The sequence below is a fragment of the Callorhinchus milii genome, unplaced genomic scaffold (genome assembly GCF_018977255.1).
Source record: "Callorhinchus milii isolate IMCB2004 unplaced genomic scaffold, IMCB_Cmil_1.0 Scaffold3, whole genome shotgun sequence".
Lineage (NCBI taxonomy): Eukaryota > Metazoa > Chordata > Chondrichthyes > Chimaeriformes > Callorhinchidae > Callorhinchus > Callorhinchus milii.
Window position 1 is genome coordinate 60,564,341 of NW_024704744.1, and position 20,225 is coordinate 60,584,565.

Genomic DNA, 20,225 nt, shown 5'->3' on the forward strand with positions numbered 1-20,225 from the left:
GAATGTCAGAATCTGAGCCAATCCTCTGTAGTGGACTTGGTAGTCCAGTTCGTGAGCAGGCGGTTCTACACTACTCCAGGATACTGCTGACGACAGCCCAGGCAACCCAGCTTATTGTCAGACCAGTCACTGGGGGCAGGGATACTTCCCACTCACTTCCTGTTAACCCTGCAAGCCAAAACCCTAAAGGGTACGTGGTCCTAGCTGGACAAGCAGCGGGAAAGCTTGTCAGGAAGTGTTTTCAATGGCAAGCTATGTGGTTTAAGGTGATTAGTCTCCAACAGTACACCAATGCTACTCTGGGGTTACTGAGCCTTGGCTTTTGGCAACTTGCGCTGAATAATCCCCAGAAATAGGTAAGCGTGATTTTCAAATTCTTTGAATTGTATACAAGTGGTTTTGTCTCTGTCTTTGCCCAGTTTGAAGTTCAAAGCTGCTTAAATGTTTTGGGGCACAAAAATCGTGTAGTTAAATTTAGTTATCAATTTCCAGAAAGACTCACTAAAACTTGGACCATTCTTGATTGTTCATTGGTAAAATCAACATCCGTGGTAAAACTGAACTATAGAGGCGAGGATTGATCTCCCCTGTTTGATAATCTGTTTCGTCTTGTCTAGTGTTGGGAATATACTAAAGAAATCGATCTCTGCCTAGGTTCCTGCATAAGCGCTCTGGGACCCTACCCTGCATGAGTGGTGCTATGTAAATGCAAGTTGTTGTTGTTGCATGTAAAGATAGAATCTGTTTTAGAAAGGAATTGCCCCCCTCCCCCTATGGTTGAGATATCCTGGTGACCCAGTGTCGAGGGCTTGCATGTGAAGAATGTGTGATATATATCACTCCAGCATAGCCAGTGCCTTGAGAAGGAGAGAGAAAAAAGTTAGAATGGAGGAAAAAACCTGCACTAATTTCATAAAATCTTATCAAAAATCAGTTTGTAAAGGGAAATTGTATCTTAAATGTGTTATCCTTTTTACCTATTATTTTGTTTTTTGTTGTATCTTGACTGTTAGGTACAATATTGAGATTACAATAAAAATCCATTGCAGGAAACATTCAATTAGTACAAATGCAGCTGGTTTATTTGTAGTTCCCATAGCACATCATACTCAGCTCACACTTGAATGCATAATATCAGCACTCCTTGTGAAATAAAACACCTGTTTGTTGTGTACCATGTAGTTATGCAGGTGTCAAAGAACCTTGATGTGGATTAGACCTGTTTCCATTTTCATTTCCCTAAAGAATTAACAACATTCACGTGGTAAATTTGCTGAGTGTCCTCCCTTGAAAGGTTGTTGTATGAAATTGCAAGAACTTGCTAATGACTTTATGGATGCAGAATTAGTGATGACCTGTTGCTCTAGTCTGTCTCTGTGCACCCAAACAGTGCTTTCTGTCAGTTATAACCTGCAGAGAGGAAACGATTGTTATTGAATGTACAGTTGAGCTTTCCAGTAATAAGAATTTAAAAGCTCACTTTTTTTCATTTGGTTGCAAGTTTTGTATGCTTTAGTCGTCTTTTGTAGAAACATGTTCTACAATTGGCTGTATGCTGTATACAATCAAAATTTGTGGGTAAATATATTCACATTGTGTGGCAAATATTAATTTTTTCGCCCCCTGAGTAGTAATTTAAAAAAAAGCTCCTAATATATGTGGATCAACGAGGCCTATGGTCTGATCCTGTTTTGTCTTCATGAGTTAGTTGATCTCAGTAAGGTACTGCAATTCAATATCGTGCCTAGGGTTAAGGTTATTGCTGTCCAGTGACCCCTGCTGGAAAATGTCTGGAGAACAGAATGGAGCTTCACTGTGATACCCTCCTTAGCCTGCTTGTAGTCACTGACTAGGCTCACGTGTGACATAACTTGGGTGAAGTAATGAATTGGATTCTAAACACAAAAAAAGTCAGCAGACCTTTTGAAGCTTGATTGTGTAACTAGATTTATATAATTTTTCTACCCAGTTGAACATATTACCCATTTACAAAATCTAATAAACTGTTAATGTTCATAGTAATAAAGAACATATTAATGTGTTGGGAATCCATAGCACCCCACTGTTGCACATTATCTCACTCTGTAAAATTATAGTTGTATTGGACAGACAAATAGTATTGGTGGTTAGCCTCTGCGAAGCTAATGATTGTTTTCATATCTGATCAGTTTTTTTTCTGTAATGCATCACTTTGGCCAAATGTGACAAGAACAACCTTTTTCTAGATCTTTTGTTTGAAACTAGCTCCTGTACTAAGAAGTGTCCTCTCACTTTTCTCTGACTTGCACTTGGTGGCTCAAAAACAATTTTAGGGACAGAAGGCCATTAGACCTGGATGGCTTGCCCTCTTTTGAATATCAGTGCCATCTGCCAACCTTCTCACCATGTCCCTGAATTCCATTTCTGTTCCTTAATGTTTAGTCTTTATACTATTGGAGATAACAAATCAGAACATGAATTAGCAAGATATTCAATATATGTTCTAATTTTTTTTAACAAAAGTTAGCATCCATGGTAGCAGGTCCAGTGGATGTGCCAGATTAGGAGGTTGGACCACATGTCCTCGGCTTTTTGTCAGGGTTGATGATGTGTATTTTTATATACAGTATTTACAGATTTAGCAATGTTAATGAGACAATGTCCTTGGGCCTTGAGAAGTGGCTATTTGAAGATCAGATGGAATCCCACACTGTCTTGGAATATTGAGCTGGAGCTGCACATTAAATTTTACTAATTAAAATAAATAATCGCATATTTTAACATATTAATCTTTGATAACTTTTGAAATTGTGCTATTGGAGGTGCCGTTGTTTGCATGAGCTATTACACCGGGTCCTGCCTATTCAGGTGCATGTTTGATTCTAAAATACTATTTAAAACAAGAAGGGAATGTCTCCCAGTGTCCTGGCCAAAATGTGTCTCTCGCTCTCTCTGAGAATGTGTGTCTCTGTGTCTGAGTGTGTTTGTCTCTGTCTGTGTACGTGTGTGTCTCTCTCTGTGTCTGAATGTGTGTGTCTCAGTCTGTGAGTGTGTGTGTGTGTCTCTCTCTGTCTCTGAGTGTGTGTGTGTCTCTGTGTCTGGCTGTGTCTCCTGTAGCCTCGCTAATGTCCCATGTTTCCCCCACACGAAAAAATGGCACCCAGTTTTTGTGAAAGAAGTAATTAATATCTTCTTTGCAACAATCTAATATGTGTTATTTCCTAATGTTTAGTTTTTATCCATAAGTGAAAAAATGTGCGGGAAAATGTACCTCAATAGCACACCCTGCAAATTCCAACCCCACCCTGCAACTTATCCGCAAAATCCAACAAAGACTTCCACAATTTCACGCAAGCTTTATAAAGCGCTCCACAATTTTTTTTAGCAAAAATGCTTACACTTTTCTATTGGCCCAAGTTATAACAGACTAAATATTGGATTAAAAATACCTCCATGAAGAGTTCCCATATACTTGTGTAGAAGTAACTTTTTTATAAAGCTAAGTATCTGTCAATTTTCCTGTAGCAGCCAATTCAATTTTGAGAGGGCTTATGGGTATTAACTGAGCTATGAGTCGTCAGGGAGGTGTGGGAAATTTCTCCCTGAAAAGAACTAGTCTAACCACAGCAGTTTTGTGATTTAAGATTAATTTGTAANTTTTTTTGCCAAATCTGTATTTGACAGTAAAAGGCACAGTGTAACACAACCACTAATTTTGCTCATTATAAATTGTGGATTGCAAAGCTACTATGGTAGATTGTGCATTTAAGCTTGTTTTTAAATGTGTGTCTTATTTATATTATTGGTCTTGGCACACAGAATTGCACCCACTGACTACTAAGAGGAGTGCTGAAGTTTCTTCCACTAGTAAAGTTCCTTTGCATTTGGTTACTGAATCTCTCGCTAACATAAGCAATGGTCGATGAGTTTATTAGGATGCCTTTAATACATTTTTATACTAAAAAGATTTTCATTTCTGTTCATAGAGTTTGTGTTTTTTAAATCTTATTTTAGTTACAATATGAAGTTTAAATAGGCAGTGTAAAAATTCATCCAAATTTTAAAACAATAATACACTGATCAATAAAGTCCATATATGCAAGAATAATCATTAAATGATTATTCAGAGTAAATTAATTAAGTGAAAGAAATGAGTAAGTGAATTTAATGCACATAATTTAATATCCCTAACAATGAATAAAATAATAACACTGGAAAATGTTTCTCTTGAATCAAAACTCCAGTGCCCTCTATTTTCCACATTTATCTTGTGTTTCTTACTGAGACTCAGTTCTGTAGCTTTAGAATTGCAAAATATGCAGCAATATTTTTTAAAAATACTCTTGCTGCTCCCCTCTTCCTGTTGCTCACTGCACTGTCTTCCACAACGTTGTACGAGGCAGTGTGGAGAGTGACGAGAAGGACGGAGTGGGAGGTATGTATCATGTGAGTCAGCGACCGGAAGAGAGGCACAACCGGGAAGTAAAACAATGAAGTTGGAAATGGTTTGCAGGGCGGACGAAATCATTCCTCAGGCTGGATGTGGCCCCCAGGCCATCAGTTGGACTATCCTGAAATAGATTGGATAAAAGTTTGTTTAGGCCCATCCTTTGGTTCCTTCAGGGAATGATGTAACATTTTACTTTGATGACCCATGTATTCCAAGATATCTGAATACTTGATTAGTTACTGTTTGTAACTTTATTTGGTAGTTTTCATCTGGACTTGCAAGTGAGATACATACTGGTCTCTAAATCAACTCTAGATTGTGCATGAATTTGGAATGCATCCTGACTTTATCATTCATTGCTGATTATTGGGGCATAATGTGTGTTGTGTAAAGTCAATTTCATTATGCACCATGTGTTCATTGAGAATTGCAGGTGCCTTTAATTATGTAATAACATCAATCTTTTTCATTAGCTAATTGAATAATTCAGGAAACCTACAATTTACTCTGCATGTATACACCATGGTGGTGCATAATAGACCCCGCAGTGTAACTCCTTATATAGTACATAGCCCTCTAATCTACAGTATTTTAATTGCTAACAACAATCGTGTCATTCTGTAGGTATGATAAAGTGAGAAATGGATATGCAAAGCATAAATTGTATGTTAGATCAAAAGTATTTGCTGTAAGGATGTAGCAATGCAAAACATACTCATTCAAATAAATTTTGTGTGATTCTCTGTTCAGCTTTCTTGATGTGTTTGTTCAGCTTTTACTTGCTAGAAAAATGAGAATAAAATTTAATGGTGCACCACTTTTTTCTGAGCTATTTAAGTAATTTGTTTTGTGAATAGAGGAGCTATATTGTCTGAACCTAATGTGATAAAATCAAGTTTCTGAAACTGTGACCCTTCTGTAGGTAACCTTTATTTAACTCTAATTATTGCATATTGCAACAACTGCATATTGGAGTATAGGTAATCAATTGTAGTTCCCTTTTTATAATAAAAAAAACTAGCTTCATAGTGACTATGACTAATAATTTGGTCACTCAATCCACGGCTGTTTGTGGGACACTACTGTGCAATTGATTGATGTGTTTCGCCCATAAAATTTGCAGTCAATTCACTTTACAGTATATTCTGTAAAGTGTTTTGAAATCTCGAGACGTGATAAGGCGCTATATCAAGTGCAAGGATTATTAATATTATCTAGGCTTCTGGTTGGAGCCCCCCCCACAGTTGTCCTTCTTACCCCACATCTGGTCCCTGACCAGGACCATCTTCTTCCGCATTAGCCTCATTGCCCGCCTCCGACCATACTTTACCCCTGACGCGGCCATGCATTTGTCACCTCCCGCCTTGACTATTTCAATGCCCTTCCTGCTTCCCAGCTCCACCATCCACAAAATCCAGCTAATCGTAAACTCTGCCACCTGCATACTTACCTGTACTAAACTCCGCACCACCATCACACCAGTTCTAGCCAGGCTCCACTGGCTCCCTATCGCGGACAGATCAATTTCAAGATCCTCACACTCGTCTTCAAATCCATTCATGTTCTGGCATCTTCTTTCCTCTCTGATCTGCTAATTCATACAACCCGCTGCCTCTGCTCGACTGGTTCAGGCCTCCTGCATGTCCCTTGTGGACTGTTGTTGTCAACTGGCTTGGCATCGGGATCCGTTACTGTAAAGCGCTCTGAGACGCCGTCCAGCGTGGAGGGTGCTATGTAAATCCAAGTTGTTGTTGTGCCCTGTGTTCCGCCACCGGTGGGCGCGCTTTCAGCCACTGCGCCTGAAATCATGGAACGCTCTTCCTCTACCCCTCCACCTTGCCCCTTCTGTCCCCATCTTCAGGTAGCATCTGAAGACTTTCCTCTTCGACAGTGCTTAAGGTCACCTCCCTCCTCCCGGCTCGGCGTGATGCTCCGCCAGTGTCGAATGCTTTGGGTCACTTCCCTGTGTTAGGGGCACTATAAATACAAGTTGCTGTTTTAATCCATGAAGTGTACTTTTTGCAATGAATTGAATGTTTAGAAAATCCCTCGAATCCAACCTTTTCTTTATTTGTTCCTATTTTCTTCCATTCTATTTTGGTGCTTTTGTGAAAATATTTCATTTCCACTCAATACTTTCATTTGTTGAAAACTTTTGGATTCTTTGAAATACAGTATAGAAATATAACTAAATGAAATTATACAGCATATTCCATCATACAAACTCATTGTAACTGACAGCATAGATTTCTTCATGTTCTGGTGATCGTAAATTAGGGGCTCGTGATGCAGGCAATGAGTTAAGGTATTACAGGCTGACCCCATCTGAGTGGGTTGAACTGGAGTACATTCAGGCTTGTTTATAATGGATCCTGCTGTTTGCTATGAGCCTTGCTATACCAGAAATGTGATGCATCCAGAGCTTACTAGATATCTTTTTGTGCTAATGATGGCTACCTTCCAGGTTATTCGATCGCTGCTGATGGCGCTTCCTGTGTATTGCACAGACTTTCTACACACAAAGTACTGCTGACCCCATTTCACAGAAATTACATCAGTGGTGCTTATTGTGCACTGGAAATGATGTCAACAGCGTTTGCAGAATGCAATTTGTTGGAAGTGAAATCAGCAGTATTCTGACAACCTCGAAATGGGACCAGTGCCCATTGTTTTTGTAGGACCATTATAACATGGCATCTATTTGTTTGGATCCAAGACTCTGCATTGTAACAGGATTGCTCTGTATATTAGTGGTGATGAGGAGAGGGCTGAGTTGGAGTGTGGTTTTGTTGTGTTTTTAAATCCTTTCTTTGTTTAAATGGTTCTTACCAGATGAGTAATTGGTTTCTGTGTGTGTGTGTGACTTGAGAGGGGGGGCAAGTGTGTGTGTGTATGTGGGGGATAGTGTGGCTATGTGTGTGAGGCGAGGGGAAGAGGGCACAGTTGTGTTTGTGGGAGATGATGATAATCCTTGCATTTGATATAACAACAACTTGCATTTATATAGCTATCCCTCACACAGGGTAACGTCCCAGATATAATGCTTGTCACGTCTTTGAGACTATACTGTCAAGTGAATTGACTGTATATTTTATGGGTGAAACTCATCAGCCAATTGCGCACAACAGTACCCCAGAGAGTCGTGGATTCAGTGACCAAAATTATTATTTTTCAAGTATTTTTTTTTGAATGGATAATTACCCCCGGAAAAGCGATCCGCCAATCAACTATGAACCGTGTAAATAGGGGAGTGTGGAGTTAGTAAGGAAATTTGCCAAACATTTTTCCCTGCCCGGGAATTGATGGATGTGGGTGTGTGTGTGGGGTGGGACAGGGCATGGATGGGGGACTGTGTGGGCAGGGGGGGAAAATGGGTAGGTGTATGTGTGCGATAGTGGGTGGACAGGCGTATGTGTCTGTGTGTGCAGGAGTAGTGTGGGCCTTGTGTGTGGATATGCGCCTGCGCATACTTTAACATTATTAATATATTTATTGCCTCGTTCCAATCATTACTGTCAGTACTTTGTGTCCAACTTGAGTAATTCTACTGGCATCAGTTAGAGCCCCTCGAGTTTCTGAGAACTTATACGCTCACCAGAGTGTCTTAGTTTAGAGGTGATATAATGATGAACAAAAAGTTCCTGCTGCAGGCACTTCCTGTACTGGGAATAGCTGTCCAAAACTAGTAGAACGTTTTGAACCTTTTATAATTGTTTCTAGTTTTTGACTGAATAAACCGGAGGAATGTTATTTGATCACTGTGCTTACAACAGGACTTTCTCTCCTTTTGGATCTCATTTGTTTTATCCGCATTTTTCTTGTTTTTTTTCTTGCTTTGCTTTGATTTTCTTACATTACCCACCTTCTAAAGTTAATGATTCATGTCGTATTACAATCTCCTAGGTGTCATTGGCTCTCTGGTATCTCACCCAACTGGTTATAGAGAGGCTATGTGGCTTCCTCTAACAACATCACATGCGTACTTTAGAACAAGGGTCACAGGATAGCAACTAGGAGATGTACACTCTTCTCTTTTCTTCCACCAGAAAAAAAAAATCTCTGGGAACTCAACGTATACACCAATTCATCTGAAACTAGCTAACCGTAGCACAGACCAGGGATGAAGCCTGTGGACTTCCCCGTTTGTAAGGTGTTCCACTGTATTAGCTTTATTCATTGTGCCAGATATTTTTGAAGTTTTTTTTCCTTTCCTTAATTGTATTATTTTCTTAATCTCTCTGCAGTTCTTTTATCAAGAGATCAGATCAGTAATTTGTGCCAATGCAACTCTGAATAACAGATGCACGGTAGTGGTGCTAATTATTTGATCATTCCCTTGTACCTATGCGGAAAAAGTTGATGTTCTCCTGATATCCATGTTGCAGTGTTAAACTTCACTTTAATAAAGTAAGAATCAAGAAGTAAAACACTAACTAAACATTACTGCACATTCGTAGTGAATACTTCACAATCATAGTGAAAATACTGGGCCCCTTGGAAAGTGACAATAATAATAATAATAATAATAATAATCCTTGCATTTGATATTGCGCTTTTCACGTCGGGAGGACGTCCCAAAGCGCTTCACAGAACACACTGTAAAGTGAATTGACTGTATATTTGTGGGCGAACGCGGCAGCCAATTGCGCACAGCAATGTCCCACAAACAGTCGTAGATTGAAAATGACCAATTTATTATTGTTTTTGGTTTTTGGAGGGATTATTATTAGGCTCCGTGTGGAGTAAGGAAACTTGCCCAAGGTTTCGCCCTCTGCCTGGAATTGAACTCAGGTCTCTCGCTTGCAAAGCGAGTGCTCTAACCACTGAGCCACTGGACTAGGGACTTCCTCAAAAAAATACCACTGGAACAAAAATTAATATTTTTTGAATATAATCCTGTAGACCTTTTTGATTCAAATTGAGAATATTTGTAAATCAACAACAACTTGGATTTATATAGCGCCCTCCATGCCGGACGGCGTCTGAGAGCGTTTCACAGTAGTGGATCCCGAGGCCGAGCCAGGGGGATGGGGAGGAAGGTGACCAAAGGCGTGGTAGAAAAGGAAGGTCTTTAGCAGGGACCTGAAAATAGGAAGAGAGGGGGGTGAGGCGAAGGGTGTGAGGAAGGGAATTCCAGAGCCTTGGGGCATAGTGGCTGAAGGCATGGCCGCCGTGGGTGGAGCGGAGGACTCGGGGGTCGAGGTCAGAACAACACAGAACCGGAGGAACAAAGGCAACGGGTACTGTTTTGAGTGTAGGGGGGTGCAGAGGAGTGGAGGGATTTGAATACAAGGGTGAGGATCTTGAAGTTGATCCTCTCTGGGATAGGCAGTCAGCGCAGTCTGGCAAGGACCTGGGTGATCGGGGAGCGGAGTTTGGTGCGGGTGAGAATGCGGGCGGCAGAGTTTTGAATGATCTGGAGTCCTGTGGAGTCCTATAGCTCAGTGGTTAGAGCACTCGTCTTGCAAGTGAGACACCTGGGTTCAATTCCAGGCAGGGCGAAACCTTGGGCAAGTTTCCTTACTCCACACACCTAATAATCTCTCCAAAACAATAATAAATTGGTCATTTTCAATCCAGGACTGTTTGTGAGCAATTTGCTTCCGCGTTTCGCCCACAAATATACAGTCAATTCACTTTACAGTATATTCTGTGAAGTGCTTTGAGACTTCTAGAAGACGTGAAAAGCGTTCTATCAAATGCAAGGATTATTATTTTATGGATGGTAGTGGATGGGAGACCAGCGAGGAGGGCGTTAGAATATTTCAGCTGAGAGGTGACAAAGGTATGTACTAGGGTTTCAACGGCTGTTGGAGAGAGATATTGGCGGAGATGGGCGATGCGTCGGAGGTGGAAGAAGGCGGTGCTGGTGAGGGACCGGATGTGGGGGGGAAGGATAATTGGGGGTCGAACCTGACCCCTAGGTTGCGTATGGGTTCGGAGAGTTTTAGGGGGAGGTCGGGTAGGTGGAGGAGGTGAGAGCCGTGAGATTTTAGATGTTGACGAGAGCCAAAGAGTATGGCTTCTGTCTTGTCAACGTTCAGCTGAAGGAAATTTGCACTCATCCAGCCCCTGAGATCTGACAGGCAGCCTGACAGAACATCAGGGGACTGGGGGTCGCAAAGAGAGGTGGAAAATAGAGTTGGGTGTCATTCGCATACATGTGGAAATGTACCCCATGTCTGTTGGTGGCATCCCCAAGAGGGAGCATGTAGATCAGAAACAGGAGGGGGCCAAGGATGGATCCTTGGGATACGCCGCAGGTGATCGGGTGAGAGCGGGAGGAGAAGCCGTTGGTGCAGATATACTGCTGACGGTTTTGTGAGGTAGGATTCGATCGAACCAGGCGAGTGTGGTCCCACTGAGGTGGATGACGGAGGAAAGGCGGTGGAGGAGGATGGCGTGATCGACTGTGTCGAACGCGGCGGAGAGGTCCAGGAGGACAAGGAGGCAGAGGGAGCCCTGTTCACAGATGGAGAGGATGTCGTTTGTGATGTTAGGTGTTCTATCAGTCATGTTAGGTGATTGAGAACCGTCCGGCAGATTCAAATTGTTCAATTTGCTTTGAGCACAAATGTTTACACATGGCACATAATGGACTCAAAAGTATATTGGCAGATTTTAACATTTAGAGGCTTACAGTGGATTCCGATCTTGTTCTCAACTGTGATGTTCAAATATGCACTGTCCAACAATTAGTCACTGCAAAGCAATCAGGAGCAAGAGCTCTATTTTTACTCTTCGAAGGCTAATTGTGGTTCCCTTAACCTGCTCCCTGGGTGTGTTTATACAGAATGCTTGCATTTCTGAAAAAAAAAGTTGTAATAATACAAGCTCTGCATTTTTCCGGTTATTTGAAATCTAAAGGACATAAATATTTTGAATGGGAAGAGGTAGCAATTATATATGTTAATAGTTTTTTTTGCTGGCATCATAAGGTATGATTTTGTTTCATAGATAAAAATGCAAGGATTATTATTATTAGAATATCATTTCAATCAGGCACCAGCTTTTCTTTTGATTAAAATTCCATTTCTGAACGGACTGTTCTGAGAGGCATGGATTTATAAATTTTTCAACAGGTTAGAGTTTTTTTGATAAAACTGTTAATGCGTTCACACAACTCTCTCTACCACACGATTCTCATGTCCCTGTTTCTTTGGCCTGTCCTCTATTCGACTGCCTTTTCCCCCCCTCACCCCCCAGCCCCCCGATCTGGTCAGTGTTTCTTAAATGCTTTAGAATTTAGAGAAGTCAAAGTGATAAAATGCCTCTGTTTTTAAAAATTACAATCAAAATTTATACATAAAGTTCACGTTGTGCCACACAGAGCTTTGATTATCAACAGTAATTGAGGATTATTGACTTTGATTACCTAGTAGGTTAGTTAAAAGTATTGGAAAATCAAGGTTGCACCAAACTGTACGGATGATTTGATGATGTGTCATCATATGACAGATATGCCATGATTAACATCTGGAGAACAATCTGGTTAATAACTATTATGATTGAGAATTATCATGGAAGATAAGTCAATTGAATAGTTGATCAGAAAACACTGAGATTTGAATTGACAACTGCTGGAAGGAGTTACCTGGAGTCTGGGTTGGTGAACACATGCTCATATATCCAGAGTTTGGTACCTACCTTCATTGGTTTGCAGAGAGGAAAGCAGCTGCTGCTAAAGCTCTGCACTTCCAGCTGGTGGAACTATCGCTAAATGGTAGGGTATGGGCTGTGGGCAAGAGGATGGTGGCAAAGCTCTCACCCATTTCTTGCTATTGTGTTCACCAACTAGCTTGTAAGGTGTTTCTGGTACCTGCTATCCACCTAGCAAAGGATCAAACTGCACTGGTCAAATATTTAATGACGAACTCCTGCACTGGGCCAACAGAAAAGTGCAGGTGCACCTTTTCTGCATTTTCCGACTCAATGACCCCAGCCCGCTACAAACAGCCCCTCAGGCATTAACCTTCAGGCACAGTGCACGAAGCCCCAGGCATCTTGTGCTATTTGCTCAACGCCTCTAGTGTGGCTGGAGAGGCTTCGATCGCGCAGGCACGGTGAATTTTGGGTTTGTGGAAGTGGAGTGTGCGGGAAATCGACTTCTCTGGTGAGTAAACCTCGATAGGAAAAGCAGCTGCATCACACTACTGCGACACGATCTTGGTAAGTGCTGTACTATTAAAATATTTAGTATTTTAAACATAACTACATTTTCTCAAAATATATACCTATAGTTTTAATCTGGGTTGTTTCACTTTTTAGGTTGTAAATCATTTTTGTAAATCCCATGAGGAAACCAAGGGGCAGCATGTCTCATTTTCCGTCTGTCCCTCAGGTAGAATTGTACTCTATCCAGATGACCTTTATGAAGAAGGGGGGGCAGTTGTTTTGCCGTGTTTGCTGTCGCACAATTGACCATGTTAGCAAGTGCACCATTGATGAGCATGTGAACTCTCGGAAACATTGTGAATACAAGGCAGTGGCAATAAAGAAAAAAAAGGTAAAATACTTTTGATATATCATATTAAATAAAAATGCATCATTATTTGCTTTCACTTTAATTTTGAAAGAAAATTTTAATTTGTATGATTACAAAAGTTGATTTCGCTCCCTTTTGATTGAATTTTAAAAGCAAATAAAACAACTACAGCAAACAAAAATAAATAGAACATTTCTAATGACAAATGCATCACGAAGATCAATTTTTATCTTTTCCATGCTAGGTGGATCTGGACCTCAAAGACAACTTGCTCTGACAACGTGCTTCTTTAGAACTACTGCATCATCTATAGAGAGGAAAGAATTCATATTGGAGTTTGTGCGGTGTTTAACTGGAGCAGACATACTGCTTGGAAAAGCTCCTGCCTGCCAAGAGTTTCTATGCAAGTGCATGAAACAGGGAAGGACTGTTACAACATACTTGAAGGAGCTTATTCCTCCATGAAGCAATTTTGAAGAAACATGTTGAGGACACGGATGTGTACTTGTTCCTGGTTGAGACCATTGATTGAAACTGCACTTTTGCATCTTTTAAAAGGTGTCATGTTCTGTTATTCTTAAAGAAAACATTAATAAATTGAGTTTTTATGCAATAATCTATGATGTGTTATTTCTTCGTGCTTTAGTCTTTAAAAATGAGAAAAGAGAAAAATGTAGGTTAGCAGCAAGATACCTCTCTTATTAGCACCGATGACCCCTCCACATTCCCCCGCAAAATCTAGCAAATTTCCTAGAAACCCTCCACAAGATCTGTAAAATGCTCTGCAATTTTGAGCAAATATTTCCTCACTTTTCTCTTGGCCTAGCTCACGACTAACCTCCTAAGGGAAGGGAGGCATCTATTAAGGTGATGTGCTCGACGATGGAATGTCGGAAATTGAGTCTATAACCTGTGGTGGTCTTGGTAGTCTAGTTCCTGAGTCAGACTGGTTTGCAGTATTTCAAGCCACATTAACACATCAGCAAGCCTGGCTTGTCCACAGGACTTGGAGGGGTAGATTAGTCACTGAGGATAGGGATTCTTCCTGAGCTCCTGTTAATCCTACAAGCTAAAGCCCTATTGGGTAGGGTACGCCTAGATGAACAAGTAGTAGAAAGCAATCACAGTACAACAGAAGAAATTGGGTTATTGTAAGACAATAATAGTAAAAGGGTAAATTTAATATGTGAAAGCAAAGGTAATATTAGAATTCAACTTTCTCTGGATTGATTTCTGAAATGTCATTGTAATCAATCCTATAGCAACTGCTGATCAGTTTATAGTCAAAGTGGTTTTGAAATCATGGGTGTATAATAATTCTGTTAGTTTAAGTAGGGTTTTTTTATACATACCAGAGCAATTGTGGGCATACATTGTAAAGAGCCCAGTGGAATTAGTGTTTGAACTAATGAATAGAGGGAGATGAAAAAAGAATACAATTGTGTGATGAGTGGAGCCCGGATTCGCTTGACTCTGTGCAGCTTGTTTAACAATCATTACTCGTTCTCCCTTCCCTTTTACAGCTTCTGACCTCCTTGTAATCTTCTAGCTGGGAAAGTGGGTAAGCAGGTCACAGATTAAATCACAGTTTCCAGGACAATGCTGACTGAGGAAGTGTCTGGCAGTCCATGCAAATATCTTGTTTGTTTCTGTTTATTTCTAACTACATGCACCAGTTAGAATTATAAGAATTACCCAGCAACAGTTTAGAAAAGCATAGGTAAAAGAAAAATGATGAGTGGACCAAGTTCTATTTTTCTAGTTAGACCAAAAGTAGGGTAACTTTCAGAACTATCCCAATTGAGAAATATTTTTTAATTCTATCAGCAAAATTTAGATTTTTTTGAACTGTTCAATTGTCAGTTTCAAAATTTTTATTTCTTCAGGCTCAATGGATTGCTTGTTTATTTACACTTATATGTTTATTATACAAATCTTATAAAATGGGTATTAAAGCTATTAAATTTGAAAGTAGCTGGTCTTGATTTTGACTACTGCAGTTCTTGTCTGTCCAGTTGTTATGTGCACAAAACAAGCTGCCGTACTTTTTAATTGCTCCATAAGCTACAGACGGCCCCCTTTCAGGGGCTTTGTTAGGGAGGAGCTTTTGAAGTGTCTGGTTGTTTGCAGCTGTGTTGTGGCTTAGGTTGTTTAACATTTTGCCGTTTTTTTAACAAACCCCCGACAGAAGGGAGTTTGTGCTTTCAGCAGACCGGCTTCATACCAAAGTGGTTTAAGCAGCTGTATTGTGGGGGACAACAAAGAGTTTATTATTGTGTCTGTGACGCAAGGAGCAGGCGATTCTGTGGTGAGGCATTGCTGCTGTTGATGCCGATTGTTGACTTGCCATCTGCCAGATAGGAAGAATAAAAAAATGACAGCTCCAGCGGGGTGTTGAAGAGCTTATTGGAGAGACGCATAAACATGTGCAGATGTCAAACAGCATACTGAGAAGAGTTCAAAATGCCCTACAATGCTACAGCTTCTGTCAGTTATGTTGGAAAAAGCGATACATAGCTAACGGTACTTCAGTATTATAATTATTTTAGGTTTGAACTTCGAAAAGATTGTTCCTGCATTTTGTACATGTAACATCAATATCACAGTGCCTCAGTCTGATAAAATGGTTCAATAATCAAAATAACTCATGGGATTTTAATTTCCATTTAAGAATTTCGTTTTTTAAATTGTTCTTTGCCTCTTTTCAGTTTATCTTCATCCATCTTTGTGTTATTCACCCTTACTGTTAGTAAGGTTTTGCTTCAGAATTGAAGCCTATATTGCTCCATTGGCTGACTAGAATTATACATGTAAATTGATTAGTTTAGTTTTGGGAACTTTCATAAGTATGGTGCGAGCAGGTGGCTGTGGTTGAACTATCAACTCACAATTATTGTGAGCCCAGGAAAGTGGTGCTCTAAGCATTCATATTTAAACCTGTGCTTAGCAACCTCTGGCTGTTGATGACACTTCTAAAGCATGAACAGAAATGACTGTTTCATCTGCTTGTTTCTATTATTAGATAGTTATAGATATTCCATTAGCAATTTGAATGTTTCTTAAACTCCAAAAAGTTGGCTACCATACAGTGAACACCTGATGAGACCCTGGCTTATATCATTAAGCTGTCATTTTCCCGCCTGCTTCCCAGGCAAAATGTGAGTAAGGGACTCCCCCTTTATTTCATAGCTCGCTTATAATGTATAATGTCTCATTCTATACATCCCAGTAAAGAAAATATGGGATCTATCATTGGAATGAACTTGCCTACATCGCTCAGCCAGCTGCACCATGCACTATGTGAACTCTTGCAATGAGCTGCCTTGGGCGGGAATAACATTAACTAACTGACTCTGATTATTATGGACTATTTTTCCCAAGTAGATTGAGATCATTGCAGCACTTCGTGAGCTTTTTTAATTTCTGATTTGCAGTTTTGTGACTTTCAACAGTATTACTCTATTGCTAGTATTGCTAGAATAACAGAGTGGCAAGGTGGTTTAACTCACTCGGTGAACCTGTGCTCTTGTGTGAAATAAGCTAGCTTGGAAATGGGGATGGAAACTTGTGCATTTGTAGGACGGATGAATGATAACTGACTGTCTGCCATGTTTTGTCATGTTGAAAATACATTACAGTGTATTTTATTGTATGGAAATTGTTTATTACATAAAGATGTTTGGTGTTCACACATAACCTGGAAATACAGTATCTTTTTTCTTTAAAATAATACATCTCCCGAGAAGTGCAGTTCCCAATACAATAGCAGAAATAAGTGATAGGAAACAGAAAATAAGTGCACTTATAGATATGTATACCTGTACATAAACTTATCCTGTACTTGTTAAACCAGTTTTAACAAATAATCTGACCATCATGGGGGTTGGGTCGCCATTATCTCTCCCCAAAAGCCGCTGAAACCCATGCCTTTGTCACCTCTCGGCTGGCCTACTCCAATGCCCTCCTCGCCGGTCTCCCATCCACTACCATCAAATCTAAATCATTCAAAACTCTGCCGCCCGCATTCTCACCCGCACGAAACTCCACTCCCCGATCATCCCAGTCCTTGCCAGACTGTACTGGCTGCCTATCCCAGAGAGGATCGATTTCAAGATCTCACCCTCGTATTCAAGTCCCTGCACTCCTCTGCACCCCCCATCTCTCTGACCTCTCTCCTCAAAACAGTACCCGATGCCTTTGTTCCTCCGGGTCTGGCCTCCTCCTTGTACCCCGAATCCTCTGCTCCACCCTCGGCGGCTGTACCTTCAACCACTGTGCCTCGAGGCTCTGGAACTGCCTTCCTCACTCCCTTTGTCTCACTCCCTCCCTTCCCATTTTCAGGTCTCTGCTGAAGACCTTTCTTTTCGACAGCGCTTTTGGTCACCTTCTCCCCCCCCTCCCCCTGACTCGGCCCCGGGATCCGTTACTGTGAAGCGCTCTGAGACGCCGTCCAGCGTGGAGGGTACTATATAAATCCAAGTTGTTGTTGGCATTGGGTCATTGGGTCATTGAGTCTGGATGGAATCTCCCTAGCAGAACGATTGCAAATGGTGCTATAGGGTATGTCTAATCTTAAAGTTTTTACAGTCTTGAAGTTGTTGAACACCAAGAAGTTTGAAGTTTTAGTTATATTTATTTAAAAGTCAAAAATGAACCATTTGAAGTGCTGTATTTTTAATAGAAGGGAAGAAGAGAGAAATCTATTGGCTGCCTCAACTTTTGGCTGCCTCAAATTTACTTTCTACTTGAGTTCAAAGTACCACGTTTACAACTTTGTATAGTGGTTTTGATTTATGTGATTTTCTTTTCTTCTCTTATAAAATTTATTTAATTTGGGTTCAATTTGTTAATATGTAGAAGGCACCTGAGGTGTTCTATAGCAATACTCTGAAGAGTATAGCATTTGATCTATGTTATACTGAGCTGGAGGAGGCCTACATTGTAAAAATAAGGAAATATTTCTCTGTTCTCCCGAAATGCCCATTGCTTCATAAAGCACTGTGAAAGCAGAATTTGCAACAGGTTAATGTTTTTCTCCAGAGAATTATGCTTAGTGGCAGTTTGCTTAATTTTTAATGATGGCATGGAAAACTAACACAGTTATCTCTGTCAGATTGACCTGGAGGTCTGTTAGAAACCAACAGTAACTACAAGGCTCCCAGCTGCAGGGTTTTTAACACCATGGAAGTATCCCAGTGTCTAATTTAGCTCAGAGTCATGCTCAAACTAACAGTAACCACAGGGTTCAGGAACCGAATTGCTGTGTGCCATATGTCCCTTGCATTTGGGGCAGTAAATACAACCCAATCTTGGGAAAAATGTTTTGATACCATGATCCAAGTTACTTAAGTGACATTTATACACCTCTCTACATGCAATGTTGAAACTTCATCTATCAGTCTAACTACCTTTACAAGTTAATAGACCAGCAGTTAATAGTGAATTAAGTATTTCAGATAATTTTAAAGAGGTTTAGATTAAAACAAACAACAACAAGACTACATTTGTATAGTGCCTTTCACGTTGGGAGGACGTCCCAAGGCGCTGGACAGAGTACAGCATTTCAGACGCGAGCTGGGGTTGGGGGGGTAAGGGAGGGGAGGGGAAGGGGGGTGGCCGATGGCATGGTCGAAGAGGTGGGACTTGAAGGAGGCTAAGGAGGGGACGAGGCGGAGTGATTGGGGGATGGAATTCCAGAGGTTGGGGGCAGAGTGGCTGAAGGCTCTCCCGCCAAAGGTGGGGCGGGTGGGTCGGGGGACATGGAGCAGGCCAGAGCCGGCTGAGCGGACGAAACGGGCGGTAGGGGGTAGGAGGTCGCAGAGGTAGGGTGGGGCGAGACCATGGAGGGCTTTGTATGTGAGGACCAGGATCTTGACCTGGATCCTCTGATGGACAGGGAGCCAGTGGAGTCGGGCGAGAGTGGGGGAGATGGGGTCACAGAGTTTGGTGCGGGAGAGGACCCAGACTGCAGAGTTCTGGATTATCTGCAGCCTGTGGAGGGAGGAGTTAGGAAGGGAACATAAAAACTGTTCTTCACACTATAGATTGGATAATAATAATTTTTTCAATTAATATAGTACCTAAATGTAAACAAATGTGCCTCAAAGTGCACCAGAGTTTTCTGGAAAGTGTAGCAATTGTATTTGCAGATGATTTAGCTAGACAATTTGCACAGAGCAATGTCCCTCAGCCATTAAATAAATGACCAAGTTTCATCAGGAGGTTCAAAACACAAAATACTGCAGATGCTGGAAATCTGAAACAAAAACAGAGAGAACTGGGAAAACTCAGCAGGTCAGGCAGCATCTATGGAGAAAGGAAAGTGAGTCAATGTTTCGGGTCCACGACCCTGTTCTGACTGTTCTGTCTGTTCTGACGAGGAATTGTGGATCCGAAACGTTGACTCACTTTCCTTTCTCCATAGAGGTTGCCTGACCTGCTGAGTGTTCCCAGCTCTCTCTGTTTTTGTTTCACCAGGAGGTTGTTGGCCAGAAAACTCGCTTCCCTTTTCGAACAGTGTCATGACATAATGTCCACCTGAACAGTTAGATGGGACCTCAGTTTAATGTTTCAACTGAAGAGTGGCATCTCCAGCAGTGGAACACTCCACCTGTATTGGAGTGTCATGACACCTAGACTTTGAACTCAAAGTCCTAATGTGGGGATTAAGCAATCTTCAGATTGAGGAGAGAGTGTTACCAGCTGAGTCACGAAGACGCCTACAGGCATGGATGCCTGAAATAGTTTTTTTTGTGTGAGAGGGCCATTACCTCTGTTTCTTTTTTTTTCTTGGAAATTCAATTATTAGTTCTGGAAAGGCAAGAAATGTGTGGTTAATGCTCAGCATCAATGGTGGGAGAACAGGAGGCTGTGGGTTTGTGGCAGGTTGAAGTACCAGTGTGGGCAACAGACAACACAACCGGAAGATCTGAGTGTTTGTCCATTAAAATGGGAACCATAACAGGTAGCCATCTTGAGATTGTCAAATTAACAGTTTAAACCAGTCTATTGAAAGTTTATGTGTAGTGCCAAGAAGTGGTGGGCCATGTATCTGCTTCATTATTATACTTATTGGTGAGATCCCCATCTTTGACATCACTACAGGGAAGTGCCATCTGGAGGCAAACATAAAATTGGGTGAATTCTTACCAAGCCACTCTTGTTGAGTTCCTACTGGCTGTTTTTGTAGTTACATTGGGGTGGGAGTGGATCACTCGCCATCACTTATTCTCAGCTGTGCATGGTCACAACTAGCCACCGTGTCTTTGAATACTACTCCTATGATCTCCACCCTTTGATGCCAGGCTGTCT

The 20,225-nt window shown here is 41.1% G+C and overlaps 1 protein-coding gene and 1 long non-coding RNA gene across 7 annotated transcripts in view; both read left to right on the top strand.

Moving 5' to 3' along the window:
• Positions 1–20,225, top strand: part of LOC103181750 (RAC-gamma serine/threonine-protein kinase) — a 141,032-nt gene that overhangs the window by 23,775 nt on the left and 97,032 nt on the right. The window lies entirely within an intron of this gene.
• Positions 10,890–13,527, top strand: LOC121848585. The gene is made up of 2 exons (XR_006084968.1): positions 10,890–12,935; positions 13,159–13,527. It is a non-coding gene; the product is annotated as an uncharacterized LOC121848585 (long non-coding RNA).